A 19,756-nucleotide genomic window follows, 5' to 3' on the forward strand; every position below is an offset into this window, starting at 1 on the left:
ATACCTAGCAGCAACTATTCTTTCTATCTTTGTAAGGGCTTGCTGACCTGCCATGACTGAGGTATACAAAAGGGATACTGGTGGACTGAGTGGAATGAATCAATGAAAAGAATGACAGAAACAGAGGAATATGATGGACAGCATGGATGCTTCTTTCAACTGAGGTCTGAAAGGGAAATGAATGACTAAGGAGCTGAATGAATCTCTGAAGGTGACATTCACTAACAGAGATACATGGAACTTTTAAGGCTTACCTGATCCTGGTGCTCCTTATTGCGATATTTTCTTCTACTGAACGATCTTCTCAAGATCAAGCAATGGTTCAGCTGGTGATTTCTGAAGATTTCTCCAAGCATGCCTCACCAACTGCACTAGAACTGCAATGTGGAGTCACCAAAGGTTGGTCTTCCTCCAGAGAAGTCGCCAGATAGATGATTACAACCAGAAATGTGCCCAGACTTTGTCTATCATCAAAATCTGGAACTGTGTCATCTCCCAGGGAAGTTGAGCTCCAATCTCCTCTCCCTGGCAATGGCGCCAATTAATGTTATCACCCCAAGAAACTCTCCTAGGTTGTATATCAGAGATGCTCGAGAACATTACAAACTCAACAAAAATGTTGGAAATATGGTGGATGAATGGAAGGCATGCTTCATATTCAAGCCAGATAACCACTTCTACTATGCTTAACCCCAGACATGGGTGAACACCCCCAGACTACAAGGCTTTAGACCACCAATTACTCACAGTTTAAGGAAAATGTGATGATGGAGAATACTGATCACACCAGCAGATGCACAGGACCCTATGATGGCCAGCTGCAACCAGTTAAAAGGTCTGTAAATCTATTTCCTAATACACAGATAGGATGACAGCTCTCTGGCATTAAAATAACAGAAACCTGCATACAAATTCAATGATACATGCTAAATTCTAACACAGAGGTGGGATGACAGCCCCTCTAATGCTAAACATCAACAACACATGAATAAATGCATAATAGGCATAGCCTGGAACAAAGAAGAAGAAGTGGAAAGTGAGCAATTAACAGCAAAATAAGCTTGCATTAGCTGAAAATGAAGACCAGATGCTGCAGGTATCACAATAGTTACAGTCTCCAGAAGTTGAACCTTACAATAGAATAGCATTCATCAACCTCGATTACATCTATTTTCTGGGTATATATAGAGTTTGTTTACAAAAATTCTCTGTGTTCTATGCGTGGAGGGGTCATAATGGACCACCAACCACTTTAACTATTTGGTATGGGTCTCTGCTGCAATTTGACTGCTTCAATGAATTAATTTGACATTCTCTGGTGCTCTGCAGTCCTTTTCTGAGCATATGGAAGGTAATGTGTACAAGACTCCATGACTGATTAATACCTTGATCTACTCGAGGCCGTCCTTTTCATCCTTCAGACGTACACTGTGTTGAATGCGGTAGCTAAGGATTTTATGTGCAGAGTACCGGTGGACGATCATCTTCATCCCTTGAAAGCGCGGAGCATGCAAAAAACACGAAAATTGCATTGAAAGAGAACGAAGAGCTGAGAAAGAACGTTGGCCATTGGATGGCTTAGGCGGACAGCCGAGATCTAATGGCGGGAGGCGATGGGAAGGCACAGATGTGCAGGAAGAATGAGGACCGTCGAATCATGGGCGGGGATGATCGGACGGCTATCGGAAGCGGAAGTAGCGCGACAGTTAACAAGCGGGGGGTCGGCAGTTTCGCAGGCAGGCGGTATTCCCTGCACCGCTTTCGATGTCGGGCGGTATCCGTATAACAAGCAGCGATCCAGTAATAAAGCGTCGTGTGGCAGATAAAAACCATTGCCCCCGCAGGTTAACACGTGCGCAGGTCTCGGTGGGGGAAATTGCGACTATCGTCGATCTTGCTATGGCTGCGATCGATGATGGAGAAGTGGATAAGGTTTAGCACGCGAGAAAAAAGGCGGCAAAGGTTATGGAGGGGCAGGTCATGTGGGCGCGGGGTCATGAGTTTAGCACCCGGGGCTTAGGGAAAAGGGGCCCTACAGGGTTTTGTCAGATTTAGGGGTTTTAAATGAAAATGAAAGAGTTTTATGGAGAAAACAGAGATAACATGGATTACACAGAGTTTTAGAAGGACAAAACAGAGGCAGTGGAATACAGAGATTAAGCGAGAGCGAAAGGGAATATAGGTTTAAGAAGGATTCTGGAAGAAAATAAGAATAGTGGGAGTGATGAAAATATAAGGGAAATGAAGGAGGAGGGAGGAAATTAACTGTTGCGGGCTCCCTTCTTAAAAAAACACTAACGCCAAGCTGTCCATGATCCTCAAAATGTTCAAACATGTAGCAGAGCTAACAGGCACATAAATTTCAGTGGACATGCTCGCTACTCCACGAAGCCAACTCATAGGCTTGTAACTATTCACAATCAACCCCTACACCATTGAGTCATCACACCCTCGCTCTGATACCATATCAGAGAAAACGTTCAACACTGAAACCTTGTCGATCTCATCACCAAAGGTTGCAATTTATACATTGGTTGAGCTGCAGATTGAATAGTAACTCTGTCGACTTAAATTTAATTCCTACTAACTCCTATCGACTATCCATCTACCACCGACTAATGAACAGTGATCAACATCATCGTGATTAATATCCTGACATCCTAAAGTTCCCAACTGAATCTGTGAGCATCTGCAATCCGGTGAATCCACCCAAGTCAAGAGTTAGGAGGTTCGTTAAGTTTCCAAATGAATCTGGGAGCATCTGCAAAGTAGAACACTTGCCAACTGAAGGCTTTGGAGGTTCGTAAAATTCCCAACTAAATTTGGAAGCATCTGCAAAGTGGAGCACCCACCCAAGTTAAGATTTAGGAGGTTCGTTAAGTTTCCAAATGAATCTAGGAGAATTTGCAAAGAGGAACACTTCCACTGAAGGCTTTGGAGTTCCATGAAGTTCCCAACTGAATCTGGAAGCATCTGCAAAATGGAGCACCCATCCAAGTTAAACTTTTAGAGTTTCCTGATATTTCCAATTGAATCCGGGAGTGTTTGCAAGGCGGAGCACTTGCTTAAGTGAATACTTCATAGGTTAGTGAAGCTCCCAACTAAATCTGGGAGCATCTGCAAAGCTAAGCACCTACCCAAGTTAAGAGTGTTGGAAAGGCAGAGGAAGTAAGGCACAAAATAACACAAATAATTCACAGAAAAACTTGAGTTGCGGAGGCTTCAATTGATCACACAAAACATCATGATTACAATGAACCCAATGAGGCGTATTTAAACCTTTCTTGACAAGCGACTCACCTAAAATAACTTAACATGCAACGACACACTAAATTCGACTTTACTGAAAATATGGCTTAACTCAACTTGACTCAACTTGAATGACTCTCTAATTTTAGCCAACTCTTCATGCAAGAGTAATTAGTTATCTTTAACACTCCCCCTTAATTACAACTGCTAAACTAAGACATGACTCATGAAAACTCAAACATGCTTGTTGGTCTATGTCTCATCTAGGCTTACAACACCCAAGTTTCCTCTGTGAAACTCAAATACATCTTTTGCTAATGGCTTAGTAAATATATCAACCAATTGATCACTCGATTTACAAGGCTTCAAGTGGACTTCTCCATTGCTCACAAATTCTCTAATAAAGTGATTTCTAGTATCAATATGCTTCCTCTTTTGATGAAACACACTATTCTTGGATAGTGCAATCGTTGAGGTGTTGTTACAATATATTGTTGTTGACCCTTGTTGTTTCTCCTTGATTCCATCAAATACTCTTCTTAACTATATTGTTTGGCATGTTGTTGATGTCACTACTACATATTCTTCTTTTGCTAATGAAAGTGTCACAATATGTTGCTTCTTAGATGTCCATGCTATCAAACCTGAACCAAGATGGAACACATAACCATAAGTGTTCTTCCTATCATCCAAACTGCCTACAAAATCATTATTTGTGTACCCAATCAAATCCTTCTTCTTTGTGCTTGCATACATTATGCCACAATCTCTAGTTCCTGCTATGTATCTCAGAATTATTTTTCCTGTTCTCCAATGTGTGTCTTTTGGAGTCTCCATAAATCTAGAAATCAAACTCACTCCTTGCATAATATCCAGTCTTGTAGCTGTGAGATACATGAGGATACCAACCAATCTTTTGAATAGAGTTGGATTGACATCTGATCCTTCATCATCCTTACTTAACTTTGTACCTGTTGCAACTGGTGTAGGGACAGGTTTACAATTTTCCATCCTAAATCTTTTCAGTGAGTCTCTAACATGTTTATTTTAACAAATAAAAATTCCCTTTTTAGATTGTTCAACTTCTATGCGAAGAAAATATTTCATGAGACTAAGATTTGTCATCTCAAATTCTTTCTTCATGGATGCTTTAAATTCATCTAACTCAAGATCACATGTATAAAACATGTCATCAACGTATAAGCAAACAACCAAATTCTGTTCATGTTCATTCATGTTTGTGTATAAGGTAGGCTCAATGTTACTTCTGCAAAAATTCATTCTTGATCATTTAGCTATCGATTCTACTATACCAAGCTCTAGGTTCTTTCTTGAGTCCATAGAGCACTTTCTTCAACCTGTAAATTTTATCTTCTTTACCTTCAACTTCATAACTTAGAGTTTTTTGCACATAAATTTCTTCTTCTAGAATTCCATTCAAGAAGGTTGATTTCACATCCATCTGATATACTTTCCACTTGTTTCGGGTTGTTATGGCGATAACTGCTCTTACCATATCCAATCTAGCTACTGGAGCAAATGTTTCTCCAAAATCTCGGTTGTTGTGATAATCATTTTACTACAAGTCTTGCTTTAAATATGTCAATTTCTCCTTTCTCATTCAACTTTGTCTTGTACACCCATTTTACACCAATTGGGTTTTTACCCTTTGGAAAATCAACCAAATTGCATTTATAATTCTTTTCAATAGCTTCAATTTCTTCATCCACGACTTGCACCCAATTTTCATCTCTAATTGCTTCTTGAAACGAAGAAGGATGGGATGAAAGCAATGCAAAGTTTGAACTAACATCCAAATCATCATAAATATCTTTCAGGCTTCTCATTTTTCTCTTACCATTGCTTGATTCATCAGTTGATTGATTGCTGGGAAAATTTTGATCTGTTGATTTGTTTGAAGATCCATGTTGCTCAGAAAAACTTGGAGTCCTTGCTGGTATCTTCTCTTGTGATTCTTGTTGCTCCTTCTCTGCTACATCCTCTTCCATCAATTGTGCTTGTGCATCAACTGTTTTCTCTATACTACCATTCCATGACTCATGTTCTTTGAACACGATTTTTTCTACTAATTATGGTCTTCTTGGTGATAGGGTTATACAATTTGTAAGCTTTTGACTGCTCACTATAATCAGTAAATATGCATTTTTCACTTTTAGCATCCAATTTGCCTCTTAAATCTTTAGGCATATGTGTATAAGCTACACATCCAAACACTCTGAGATGAGATATGTTGCAAGACATACATGACCATGCTTCTTTTGGTACTATGTTCATCACACTCTTTGTAGGAGATTTGTTTATCACATAAACAACACATGCAACTGCTTCTACCCAATACTCATTACATAAATTTCTTCTTTTCAACGTGCTCCTTACCATGTTCATAATTGTCCTATTCTTTCCCTCTACTACACCATTCTGTTGTGGTGTGTATCTAGTTGTAAATTTTCTTCTGATTCCATGTTGTTTGCAGTAATCATGGAATTCCTTCGAATCATATTCTCCACCACGATTTGACCTTAATACCTTGATTGGACAATCACTTTGTTTCTCTTCTAAGGATTTGAATTCTTTGAATTTTGCAAAAGTTTCAGACTTCTGCTTCAAGAAGTAAACCCAAGTCTTTCTTCTATAATCATCAATGAAAGTGTGCCTAAGTAACAACTTCCACCAATCGACTGTGTCCTCATAGGTCCACACAGGTCTGTATGTACTACCTCAAGAGTTTTCTTTGCTTTGTATTCAACTCCCTTCGGAAAACTCTCACGATGTTGTTTTCCCAAGATGCAACACTCATAAGTACTAGCAGGTTCTTTGATGTGAGGTAATCCTCTGACCATCTGTTTTTACTGGAACAATCTTAAACCATAGAAGTGCAAGTGTCCAAACCGAAAGTTTCATAACCAATAATCATTAGAACAAGCAACTGTAAAAAAACTGACCTGATCACTGTAATTCATTATTAGAGGAAAGAATACGTTCCTCTTCATCTGCACCTTTGCTATAGTTGCTTTCTTGGGGGCTTGTCATATATAACACACTCTTGTCCTTGAAAAGTAACTTTGTATCCTTTCTGCATCAATTGACCAACACTTATTAAATTATGTTTGAGACCAGGGACATAATATACCTCTGAGATTGTCTTCGTCTCCCCCTTCTTGGTCAAAATGTTGACCACTCCTTTGCCATCTACATCCACAGTCTTGTTAGTCCCCAACTTTACCTCTGTCTTCACAGATTGATCCAAATTTGCAACCAAATTCTTGTTGCATGTCATGTGGTTACTGCAACCATTGTCTAATAGCCACACATTATCAGAAGGTTCATGCATGGTATTGCAAGCTATGAACATGGAGTTAGTATTCTCTGTAGTGACATTAACTCTCTAGTTTCCTTAATCAGCTATTCTCTTCCTATAATCACAGGCATAGTGACCAAATTTATTGCAATAATAACATCTCACCTTTGATTTGTCAACTCTTTGATTATTGTTGAAGCTTCTGTTGTTGCTTCCACTTTCATGTTCATGCTCTTCTCGGGCATCTCTCTGACCACCATGTCTTTTGACTCGTGCTCTGCCTGTCAGTCTACTTTTGCCTTAACCTCTGTCTCTTGAAATAGAAACCTGACTTTTGAAAGTGGTTTCTAAAGTGGAATCTTTATTTCTGGCTATCCTTTCCTCATGGGGGAAGTGATCCTATCAACTCTTCAACTATTACCATTTCCAAATCCTTGGCTTCTTCTATGGTTTCTACCACAACGTCAAATTTGGTAAACAAAGATCTGAGGACCTTCTCAACCATTATTTGATCTTTAATATCATCACCATAAATTTTTAACTGATTTACAACAATCATGTCACGATTCATGAAAGAATCGATATCCTTTGTTTCCTTCATCTACAGAGTTTCAAAATCGCTCTTTGTATTCGACAACTTAACAATATTGACTTTGGCCATACCTTTATAGCTTGTTGCCAAGGTCTCCCATGTTGTTTTTGCTGAAGACGTGATCATAAATTTTTGGAACACTACTCGGTCCACTCCCTGCTTGATAAGTTGCAATGCTTGTGCATTTTTCTTTTTATCTTTCTTCCATTATTCCTTCTCTGCATTAGTGAGGATTCGTTCTTCTGCTTCATTCTTAGGTTCTGGATACCCAAACTAAACATGATCCCAAACATCATGAACCTTCAACATAGTCTCCATCTTAGTGACATAAATGTGATAATCTTTTCCTATGAATAGAAAAAATTGTGACTAAAACCATCTTTTAAAAAACACTCTTCAAATACTAATAAAACCCTTTTAAACTTTGCTAAAGTTTATTTAATTGATTTTATCGATAAATTTATAAATCCCTTCTTCAAGGGTTTGTTAAACAAACAAACAAAAAACACCTTTACAAAACTTTATATATAAAAAAAAAAACATTAAAAAACACTCTCAAACTTTTCAAAAAGGAGCTTCGTATAAGACTTTTCAAAAGCCTTTTTGTTGTCATGTATTACCCACGTGACTTTTAAAACAACGAGCTTTTGAAATACATTTGAAGAGCTTAACCTTTTGCTCACACAGTTTTGAATTTTTTAATACTCACGGCTTCCGACACGGAAAAAACTATGCAAATTTCCCAATTTCGTTTTCAAGTGATAAGTTTGCTACAAACTATCACACTTTTTACACTAATCAAGTGCAAAATTCGCAACTCACTTGTGCAACTTTAATTTTTTAAGCAGTTGTCTATAACGCGACTTTTTGAAGGTCTTTTCGGCGGGTTTTTCTGGTCGAAATCCGGCAGGAATTTATTGGAATCTCAAGTTTGATAGCTAGTTTCTGCACAATGAAAGCGTCCCAGGGGTTTTCCAGGGTGCTGAATCCAAATATGCAGTTAAAAAACCATTTTAACTGCAACAAATCAAGATTTAACCTCAATTTCTTCCCCCGGATTCCGTCACCGGAATCTCCAAAAAGTCGCATTATAGACAACTCCATTTTTTAAAGGTGAGACAATTTTGCAATGTAATTTTTTTTAATATTGTTATATTTTTTCACTTGGCTTTTTTTTTTTACTGGTTTTACAGTGACCACAGATCTTGTGATCTTTTCTCGGCTCTGATACCAATTTGTTGGAAAGGCAGAAGAGGTAGCGAAACAAAATAACACAAATAATTCACACAAAACATGAAACCTGTGAGGGGTATTTAAACCTTTTTCAACTAGCGACTCACCTAAAATAACTTGACATGCAACCACACACTAAATTCTACTTTACCCAAAATATGACTTAACTCAACTTCACTGACTCTAATTTTAGCCAACTCTTCATGCAAGCGTAATTAGCTATCTTTAACAAAGAAAATGGAGATTTGAGAAGTTCCCAACTGAATCTGGGAGCATCTGCAAAGCTAAGCACCCATGGAATTGAAAAATTTGTAGGTTCCTGAAATTCTCCACTGAATCTGCAAAGCTAAGCACCCGTGCAATTGAAGAATTTATAAGTTCCTAAAATTCTCCACTGAATTTGGGAGCATCTGCAAAGCGGAGCACCCTCTCAAGTCAAGATTCCTGAGGTTCCTGAAGTTCAAAATTGAACCTTAGAATATCTCCAAAGTTGAGCACCCACCCAACTGAAGAATTTGTAGGTTCATGAAATTTCTAATTGAATCGGGGAGCATCTTCAAAGTGAGCATCCTCCTAAGTGAAGATTTGAAGGTTCGTTAAGTGCCCCACTGAATCTGGGAGCATGTGTAAAGCAGAGCACCCAGATAAGTGAAGAATTATGAGGTTTCTGAAGTTCTCAACTGAATCTGGTAGCCTTGTCATATTTTTACAGCACTTTAAGAGCATTTGTCTCAATGAATGCATATGACAAAATTCTTCGCAAAGTATCAACATAATTCTGGCTCAGGACTAATGATTCTAGATGCTTCAGCTTACCAAAGGACTTTGGAACCATCAAAAGGGGATGTCAATTATCTTAACTACAAAGGTGTCTGCAATGTTCACGGTTTTGAACTGGGTAGATGTCAACTTTTTGGCATTGTTATATATGAAGAAACACACAAGAGCAAACAATTTCTAAGATGTGAAGAAAATACAAAACAACATTTCTGTCAAGAAAGAGCATGATTACCTGGGATTCATGTTGCCACAACGTTTCCAAATTCCCCCCTTTATATATAAAACTCTTAAATTCTCTAGTCTAATCCAGGAAGGTAAGGATGCATAAGGACAATTCTTCTAGCAGAGCCATATTAGTTGGGCTAACTGCCCAACACTAAATAAGGTTGACAAAACAACCTTCAACCATAAGAAGCTGCAACCAATGCATATTAGTTAATAAACGACTGCCCACAAGGTTTTGGAAAGATTGCTCAGGGTCATTTCCATGAACCATGCTAATTCCACGCACCTGAATTGTTCAGTTCGACATGTTAGAAACAAGATCGACAATCTTGCAAAGTTTTAAAAGCTCACAACTTGACAGACACAATTTTGATAACACAACCCTATTTTGAATGTCAGTTGGAAGCTTCAAACTACTTACAGGTGATTGGTGAGGCATATTGCCAAGAAGGTTGAGGAGCCAAATTCTACGTGGGCATTCAGAAGGTTCTTTCTCCACCATGTGTCTGCCGAGGTCTCTAATGTGGTCATGCATTCTTATACCGTTTTCCCCGTCCACCTCTACAAGACATCTGTTCTCTAGGTTGTGAAGACCCATCCATCCTTCCCAGCCCGAGCCGTTCCATATTCTTATGACGGTCACTCTGTATTCTCCTATGAAAAAGCAGGCAATGTCTAAGAATATTTGTTTTTCTGGATCCAAATTCTCGTAGCTAATTTTGAGTCTGCTCAATATATCGTTGGGAAGTATCTTGGATATTTTATTGAATTGTGCTTCCCATTACTCCAAGTCTTTTCCACAAAGGAGCGCTCCAATCACTTTAAGAGATAATGGTAGTCCATGGCACACCTCCAAAAGTTTTTCAACTACTTTCTCAAATCCCATAACCGGATAAAGCTGGTTGAAGGCGTGTAAGAAAAAGAGTTTTTGGGAGTGTTGTCGATTAAGGCCGGTCTACTTGTAAATAAATGACTCTACAATACCTAAGCTTGTAAGAAGATCCGTGTTGCGAGATGTCACTAAAATTAATCTCTCTGTATGAATGGAATCTTTGATTGGTGAAAATAATGCATCCAGTTGGTCGATATGATCCACATCATCTAGAACTACGAGAGCCCGGTGAGAAGATGAGATATGTGTTCTGAGCTTCTTTGTGGCTTCATCAGTGTTATTTATTTGTACATCCGTGTGAATCAAATCTCTAAAAAGGTTACTCTGAAGAGAATGTAAAGATTTAGTAGCTGATATCAGATAAAAAGAAAAATCGACTGTAATTTGATCTGTGTCCATTGAAGAATTTTTTTGTGAGGGTAGTTTTTCCAACCCCACCAAAATCCACAATATCCATCACTCGAGCCTTCCCACTTTGGTGTTGGGTTTGTTAAAATAAGCTAATTAATTCTGCATGAAGAGTTGGTTAAAATTAGAGAGTCAATGAATTAAGTGTTGAGTATTGAGTGTTGAGTCAAATCGAGTTAAATAAGCTAATTAGACGATTTTTAGTGTGTGGTTTTATTAAAATAAGCTAATTAATCCGGCATGAAGAGTTGGTTAAAATTAGAGAGTCAGCGAATTAAGTGTTGAGTCAAGTCGAGTTAAATGATAGACGATTTTTAGTGTGTGCTTGCATGTCAAGGTATTTTAGGGGAGTCACTAGTCAAAAAAATTAAATACCCTTCACCGGGGTCATTGTAATAATCAAGTTTTATGTGATCAATAAAATAGCCACAACTCTTGTGTTTTGTATGTGAATTTGTATTTTAGCTCCTCTGCATTTTCAACACATTGATATGGGAGCTGAGGAAAGATCACAAGATCAGTGGTGCTGTAGAGCCCGTAAGAAAACGATTAATAAAAGAAAGCCAACCATTTTTTTTTATAAATGTGTGTTACAAATTTGTTAAACTGTTAAAAAACGCATAGATTTCACACTTAATTAGTGTAAAAACCGCACAAATATCGTTTAACTACGATTAATTATACAGTTTTTATGTTTGAGAGGTACGCAAGCCCGTAAAGAATTGAAAAATCGACTTGGACCGTGAACTTCCCCGGCCTGTCGAAAGGTGCGGTGTCGGTATATTTTGACTAAGGTCAAACAACTCCCGCGGCGGTTTATTACAGGGTATGTTATGTTGGTAGGTTCCATGGGTTAATTGTTCCAAAAAGGTTCGAAGAAAAAGTCACGCGGGCTAGATTAATGACTCATTTTTATGAGTTATAAAGTTTATGTAATTAATTTTTTGAAAATCACATGGGTTTGATTCACGAGATTCAAGATTCATAAAAGGCACGTGGGTATTAAGCCTTTGGAACAAGACGTGACATACTTTTTGTTATATGTTAAGTGGAGTTAAGGGATTTTATAAAAAAAAAATTTAATTATTTTTATGATATTTTTTCAAAGGATTTTAAAAGGAGGAGAATTTTATAAAGGGGTTTTATTAAAAAAAATTATAAAAGTTATTAAAAGGGTTTAGCAAAGTTTAAAATGAGGGTTTTATTTTAAAAGAAGATTTTCGAAGAAAGATGGTTTTCTCAAATTTCAGCTCCATTTTTCATTGTTTACGGGGAAAGATTATGATGTGTGGGCCATTAAGATGACGACCACGATGCAGGCTTTGATGTTTGGGATTGTGTCCAGTTTGAGTTTTCAGAACCTCAAACTAAAGAAGAAAAATGAGCTCTCACTAATGCAGAGAGGGATCTATGGAAAAAAAAGGTCAAAAAGAAGAATGCACAAACATTGCAGCTTATCCAATAGGGAGTGGACCGAGCAATGTTCCAGAAGATTATGATCACGTCTTCAGCAAATGAAGCATGGGATACTTTGGCGACAAACTATAAAGGTATGGACAAAGTCAATATTATTAAGTTGCAAAATACCAAAAGAGATTTTGAAAGGTTGCAGATGAAGGAGACAAAAGACATCGATTCTTTCATGAATCAAGTCATAACTGTTGTAAATCAGTTAAAATTTTATGGTGAAGAAATTAAATATCAAACAGTGGTTGAGAAGGTCCTCAAATCTTTGTCTACCCAATTTGATGTTGTGGTAGCAACCATAGAAGAAGCCAAAGATTTGGCATCAATAACAATTGATGAGCTGATGGGATGAGTTCTATCGCATGAGGCAAGGATAAATAAAAATAAGGATTCCACCTTAGAGACCACTTTCAAAAGTCAGGTTTCTATTTCAAGAGACAGAGGTCGAGGCAGAAGTAGATTGAGGGGCAGAGGATGAAGCAAAATATATGGTGGTTGGAGAGATGGGCGAGAAGAGCATGAACATGAAAGTGGAAGAAACTGCAGAAACTTTAACAATCATCAAAGATTTGACAAATCAAAGGTGAGATGTTATTATTGCAATAAATTTGATCACGATGCTCATGATTGTAGGAAGAAGATAGCTGATCAAGGGAACCATAGAGCTAATGTCACTGGAGAGAGTACTAACTCCATGTTCCTAGCTTTCCATACCATGCATGAACCTTTTGATAATGTGTGGCTATTGGATAGTGGTTACAGTAACCACATGGAAGAAAACAAGAATCTGGCTGCAAATTTGGATCAATGTGTGAAAACAGAGGTAAAGTTGGGGAATGACAAGACTATGGATGTTGATGGAAAAGGAGTGGCCAACATTCTGACCAAGTAGGGGGAGCCAAAAACAATCTCAGAGGTATATTATGTTCCTGGTCTCAAACATAAGTTGATAAGTGTTGATCAATTGACACAAAAAGGATACAAAGTTATCTTTCAAGGTCAAGAATGTGTTATATATGACAAGCCCCCAAGTGAGTAGCTGATAGTGAAGGTGCATACAACGAGGAACAAACTCTTTCCTCTAATTATGAATTACAGTGATCAGGGTAGTTCTTTTATAGTTGCATATTCTAATGATTATTGGTTATGACACTTTCAATTTGGACACTTGCACTTTTCTGGTTTAAGATTATTGCAACAAAATTAGATGGTCAGAGCATTACCTCCCATTAAAGAACCTGCTAGTACTTGTGAGTGTTGCATCTTGGGAAAGCAACACCATGAATTTTTTCCAAAGGGAGTTGCATATAGAGCAAGACAACCTCTTGAGCTAGTGCATACAGACTTGTGTGAACCTGTGAAGATGCAATCGATTGGTGGAAGTTGTTACTTCCTCACTTTCATTAATGACTATAGAAGAAAGACTTGGGTTTACTTCTTGAAGCAGAAGTCTAAAACTTTTGCAAGGTTTAAAGAATTCAAAGTCTTAGCAGAGAACCAAAGTGATCAATAGATCAAGGTATTGAGGTCAGATCATGGTGAAGAATATGATTCAAAGACATTCCATGACTACTGTAAACAACATGGAATCAGAAGACAGTTTACAACCACGTACACAACGCAACAGAATGTTGTAGCAGAGAGAAAGAACAAGACAATTATGAACATGGAAAGAACCATGTTGAAAGGAAGAATCTTGCCTAATGAGTATTGGGCAGAAGAAATTGCATGTGCTATTTATGTGATCAACAGATCTCCTACAAAGAGTGTGATGAACAGAGTACCAGAACAAGCATGGTCAAGTATATGTTGTAGTGTATCTCATTTCAGGGTATTTGGATGTGTAGCTTATGCATATGTGCCTAAAGAGCAAAGAGGCGAATTAGATGATAAAAGTGAAAAATGCATATTAAGAGGTTATAGTGAGCAATCAAAAGCTTAAAAATTGTATAACCCTATCACTAAGAAGACCATAATTAACATAGATATTGTGTTCAAAGAAAAAGAGTCGTGGAATGGTAGTATAGACAAAACAATTGATGCACAAGTGCCATTGATGGAAGAAGATGATGTAGTAGAAAAGGAGTAGCAAGAATCACAGGTGAAGACACCAAACAAAGACACACCAACAAGGACTCCAAGATTTTCTGAGCAGCATGGATCTTCAAGCAGATCAACAGATCGAGATTCTCCTAACAATCAATCAGGTGATGAATCAAGCAATGGTAAGAGAAAGATGAGAAGTCTGAAAGATATTTATGATGATTTGGATGTTAGTTCAAATTTTGCATTATTGTCATTCCAACCTTCTTCGTTTGAAGAAACAATCAAAGATGAAAATTGGGTGCAAGCCATGGATGAAGAAATTGAAGCTATTGAAAAGAATGATACATGGGATTTGGTTGATTTACCAAAAGACAAAAATCTCATTGGTGTAAAGTGGGTGTACAAGACAAAGTTGAATGAGAAAGGTGAAATTGACATATTTAAAACACGACTTGCAGCAAAATGATTCTCGCAGCAACCGGGAATAGATTTTGGAGAAACATTTGATCCAGTAGCCAGATTAGATACTGTAAGAGCAGTTCTAGCCATAGCAGCTCAGAACAAGTGGAAAGTATATTAAATGGACGTGAAATCAACCTTCTTGAATGGTCTTATAGAAGAAGAAATTTATGTGCAACGGCCTCTAGGTTATGAAGTTGAAGGTAACGGAGATAATGTTTATGTGTTGAAGAAAGTTCTCTATGGACTGAAGTAAACGCCTGGAGTTTGGTATAGCAGAATTGAGAGCTACATGATTAAGAATAGATTTTGTAGAAGAAACATTGAGCCTACATTGTACACAAAGGTAAATGAGCATGGACAAATTTTGATTGTTTGCTTATATCTTGATGACATGATTTATACAAGTGATTTTGAGTTAGATGAATTTAAAGCAGCCATGATGAAAGAATTTGAGGTGACAGGTCTTGGTCTCATGGAATATTTTCTTGGCATAGAAGTCGAGAAATTTGGAAAACGAATTTTTATTTGCCAAAATACATATGCTAGAGATTTGTTGAAAAGATTCAGGATGGAGAATTGCAAACCTGGCCCTACACTAGTTGCAACAGGTACAAAGTTAAGCAAGGATGACGAAGGATCAAATGTCAATCCAACTCTATTCAAAATACTAGTTGGAAACCTCAGGTATCTAACAGTGAAAAGAACGGATATCATGCAAGTAGTGAGTTTGATTTCAAGATTTATGGAGACTCCAAAAAACAAACATTGGAGTGCAGGAAAAATAATTCCAAGATACACAGTCGGAACTAGATATTGTGGCATAATGTATGTAAGCACAAAGAAGAAGGATTTGATTGGATACACAGATAATGATTTTGCAGGCAGTTTGGATGATAGGAAGAGCACTTCTGGTTTTGTGTTCCATCTTGGTTCAGGTGTGATTTCATGGGCATCTTAGAAGCTACTCATTGTGACACTTTCGTGAGTAGAAGTAAAATATGTAACAACATGTCAAGCAATCTGATTAAGAAGAGTATTTGATGGGCTCAAGCAGAAACAACAAGGATCAACAACAATATATTGTGACAACACCTCAACGATTGCACTATCCAAGAATAATGTGTTTCATCAGAAGAGCAGTCATATTGATACTAAAGATCACTTTATTAGAGAACTTGTGAGCAATAGAGAAGTTCACTTGAAGCCTTGTAAATCTAGTGATCAATTGGCTGATATATTTACTAAGTCATTAGCAAAAGATGTATTTGAGTTTCATAGAAGAAATTTGGGTGTTGTAAGCCTAGCTAATACATTGACCAGCATGCATGTTTGAGTTGTTATGAGTCAGTTTTAGTTTAACAGTCGTAATTAAGAGGGAGTGTTAAAATAAGCTAATTACTCCCGCATGAGGAGTTGGCTAAAATTAGAGAGTCACTTAACTAAGTGTTGAGTGTTGAGTCAAGTTAAGTGATAAATGACTTTTAGTGTGTGGTTGCATGTCAAGATATTTTAGGTGAGTCACTAGTCGAGAAGGTTAAATACCCTTCACCGACTTCATTGTAATAATCAAATTTTGTGTGATCATTATAAGAACCGCAACTCATGTGTTTTGAGTGTGAATTTGTGTTTTAGCTCCTCCGCTTTTCCAATAGGGATAAAACTATCGCTTCGAGATCCTTTACCTTGTGTAGATCATCTTCTGGATTCATCTCGCATTAGGTTTTTGTTATGATCGACGTATGGAACCAGCAACGGTGGTTCATCTTCAGAATGCGAAAGATTTATGGAACACTGATCTATTATTCAGTTCATTAAATAGATGTTTGAGATGCATTGCAAGATAAATCCCAAAAATGATCTACACAAGTATAAACATCGCAGAAACCTAAAATATGAAATCCTTTACCTTCTCGTCCAAACCAACAAGATATTTAGCAACATTCAGAAGTGTTCTATTAACCTTTTTCAAAACTTGTTCGACGACCTTATCGACGAGCTTCCCCTTGTGACTTAATAATAATATTCACAATGAAATGACTAGTAAAGAAAGGCTACAAAATTAAAGTGTTATTTACATAGAGTAATAGAGAGAACGAAGAGTATAAGAGAGAAAAGTGGAGGTCCTTACCCGTTACACCCGTTTAGCTCAAAACCGCTTATTTGTGAGACATTCAAAAGAGCTTTTCTACATTTTTGAATGGTTTTGGAGTCATGTCGTGGCATCCATTTTTTGGTTAGAAAATCAATTGTCGTTTTCTTTTTAAGCTTGCTCCCGCGTACACAGGGGTATGCAGTCGAGGATGCTTAGGGCTCTAGCATACATTCCATCTCCGCCCTCTGTCCACCACAAATCTGAAGGATGGACACCATAGAAGACTGAATAATTGTGGACCCCGACTCCAACATTTGGAGGAGCTCATTAAGACGCCAACTGGACTCAGCATATCTTGGAGAAAAAATTGCTACTTGGACTGAGGACGTTAAGGTGTTAAGGTGTCGCCCCATTGTAGTTCCTCAGTGTCAAGAAAGGATCTTAAACCATTTGAGGAAAGACAACGATAAATATGGCTTGCGAGGCCTTTCTTGACGTCAGGCCCGCGGTGATTTATGAATACGTGGTATGCATAATCGTTGGAGTTGCCATGTCAGAAGGAAGTGGAGGTGGATGCAGACCCAAAGAACGTGGCGACAGGCGCTGGTAAGGAAAGGTTTGCCATTATGAGAAAATAAAAATGGATATGTTTGGAAGAGATGGGAGGAATGCGCGCTCAGCATCAATATTTTCATCCTCCTCGTCTGAATACCTCACATGTAACTAAAAGCTACGCATTTGCTACTCTCTGTACATCAATACCTCAATAGTTAGGCAATTGATTGAAAAGAAGAAAGCCCATAAAGCATTTATTTTTCAAATTCACTTGACCATCATCACAAAATATATATGATTCTTTTTATTGTTTCCTTGCCATTGTATGCTTTCTGTATGCCTTTAGCACTGTATGCTTTTTTTGTTTCCTCTCGGTTTCAAAAGTACCATCCGATATTTGTTCATTTAAAGAGATTATACTGGTGGCATAGCCCAACGTTCATTTTCCAAAATCTCTTGATCAAAATAGATATGATTACGGAATCCACCAATAAAAAGAGTTAAGGCAGACCATGTACTTCTGTCGCTGCATTTTGTAATGTTGCAACTAACCAAGTGTTCCGCATTAAGTAGACATAAAGAGTTTATTTTCCCGGGTCTGAAAATTCAATGGTCATTTGTTTGTTTGTTTTTTTTAATCTCACAGGTACTAACTATATATATATATATTCATGAGCAGATATTACGTATTCAATAGATACAAAGTGTGTGTTTCTCTATGCAATTCCCTTTGTCAATTATCGATGTTTAAAATTTGGATGATCGATGTATTTTAATTTAGGTGATGTTTTTATATTGCTGTATTATTGTCAACTTTAAAGATGTGATGTTTTACATTGTTGTATGTTAAAATAAGTTAATTAATTTTATATGAGGAGGTGTAAAGTCAAGTTAATTCATAGTCAAATTTATAATGTGTGGTTGTATGTCAAGTTTTTTTAGGCTAGTTACTAGATAGAAAAGGTTAAATACTTTTCAGCCGGTTTATTGTAATTATCAAGTTTTGTGTGATCAATAGAAGAGCCGCAACTCATATGTTTTGGGTCAATTTTTATGTTTTAGCTTCTCTGCCTTTTCAACAAATTAGTATAGGAATTAAAAAAAGATCACAAAATCAGTGGTGAGTGCAAATAGAGTGAGAAAAAGACCACGAAAAAAAATCCACTTAATTTTTTTAAAATTACGTTATAAATTTGTCAAGCAGTTAAAAAGCGCGCAAATTTCACACTTAACTGCGCAAATTTTGTTTAACTAATAATCACAAGCCCTGTCACGTATAGAAAAAAGGTGGATTCAGTGATAATAAGAAGGCAACCTTTGAAATTTGAAACGGTCACGGTTATACGATTTATTTTAAGTGGCTCATTACAATGCGTATGTATGTTTAACTCACGTGGAGTGTTTTCAAAAAAATAGTCATGTGGGTGGAAGTTTGTTAAGAAACGATTTTGATTAGAACATTATTTATTTGAAGGGAATCCATAAACTTTATTGATTTATAAAGGTTTTTTTATATAATTATTTTTTTAACAAAAGTTTTTATATTAAAGGTTTTTTTATATATAAATTATCTTTTAAAAGATTTTTTTTTTATAGAAAAAAAAAAAAGATAACAAGGGTTTTATTCATAATGAGTTTTTTTAGGAGTTTTGCAAGTTTATAAAAAGAAAAAAAAGAAATAGGGTTTTTGAAGAAGGATGGTTCTCTCTTATTTCAGCGTCAGTTCTTACTGTTTACACGGAAAGATTATGATGTGTGGGCTATTAAGATGACGACCACGTTGCAGGCTCATGATGTTTGGGATTATGTCTAGCCTGGGTTTTCAGAACCTAAGAATAAAGTAGAAGAATGATCTTTCACTAATGCAAAGAGGGAACAATGGAAGAAAGACAAAAAGAAGATTGCATAAACATTGCAGCTTATCCAACAGGGAGTGGCCGAGCAGTGTTCCAGAAGATTATGATTACATCTTCAGAAAATGAAGCATGGGATACTTTGGTGACAAGCTATAAAGGTATGGCTAAAGTCAATATTGTTAAGTTGCAGAATACTAGGAGAGATTTTAAAAGTCTGTAGATGAAGGAGACAGAGGACATCGATCCTTTCATGAATCAGATCATGACAGTCGTAAATCAATTAAAAATATATGGTGAGGAAATTAAAGATAAAACAGTGGTTGAGAAGGTCCTCGGATCTTTGTCTACGAAATTTGATGTTGTGGTAGTAGCTATAGAAGAAGCCAAGGATTTGACAACATTGACAATTGATGAGTTGATGGGATCACTTCTATCACATGAGGCATGGATAGACAGTAATAAGGATTCCACTTTAGAGACCGCTTTCAAAAAGTCAGGTTTCTATTTCAAGAGACAGAGGTCGAGGCAGAAGTAGATTGAGAGGCAGAGGAGGAGGCAGAAAATATGGTGGTCTGAGAGA

Source organism: Pinus tabuliformis, chromosome Q (genome assembly GCF_031772625.1).
Source record: "Pinus tabuliformis cultivar Carrire ecotype Pingquan chromosome Q, CPIR1, whole genome shotgun sequence".
Taxonomy (NCBI): domain Eukaryota; kingdom Viridiplantae; phylum Streptophyta; class Pinopsida; order Pinales; family Pinaceae; genus Pinus; species Pinus tabuliformis.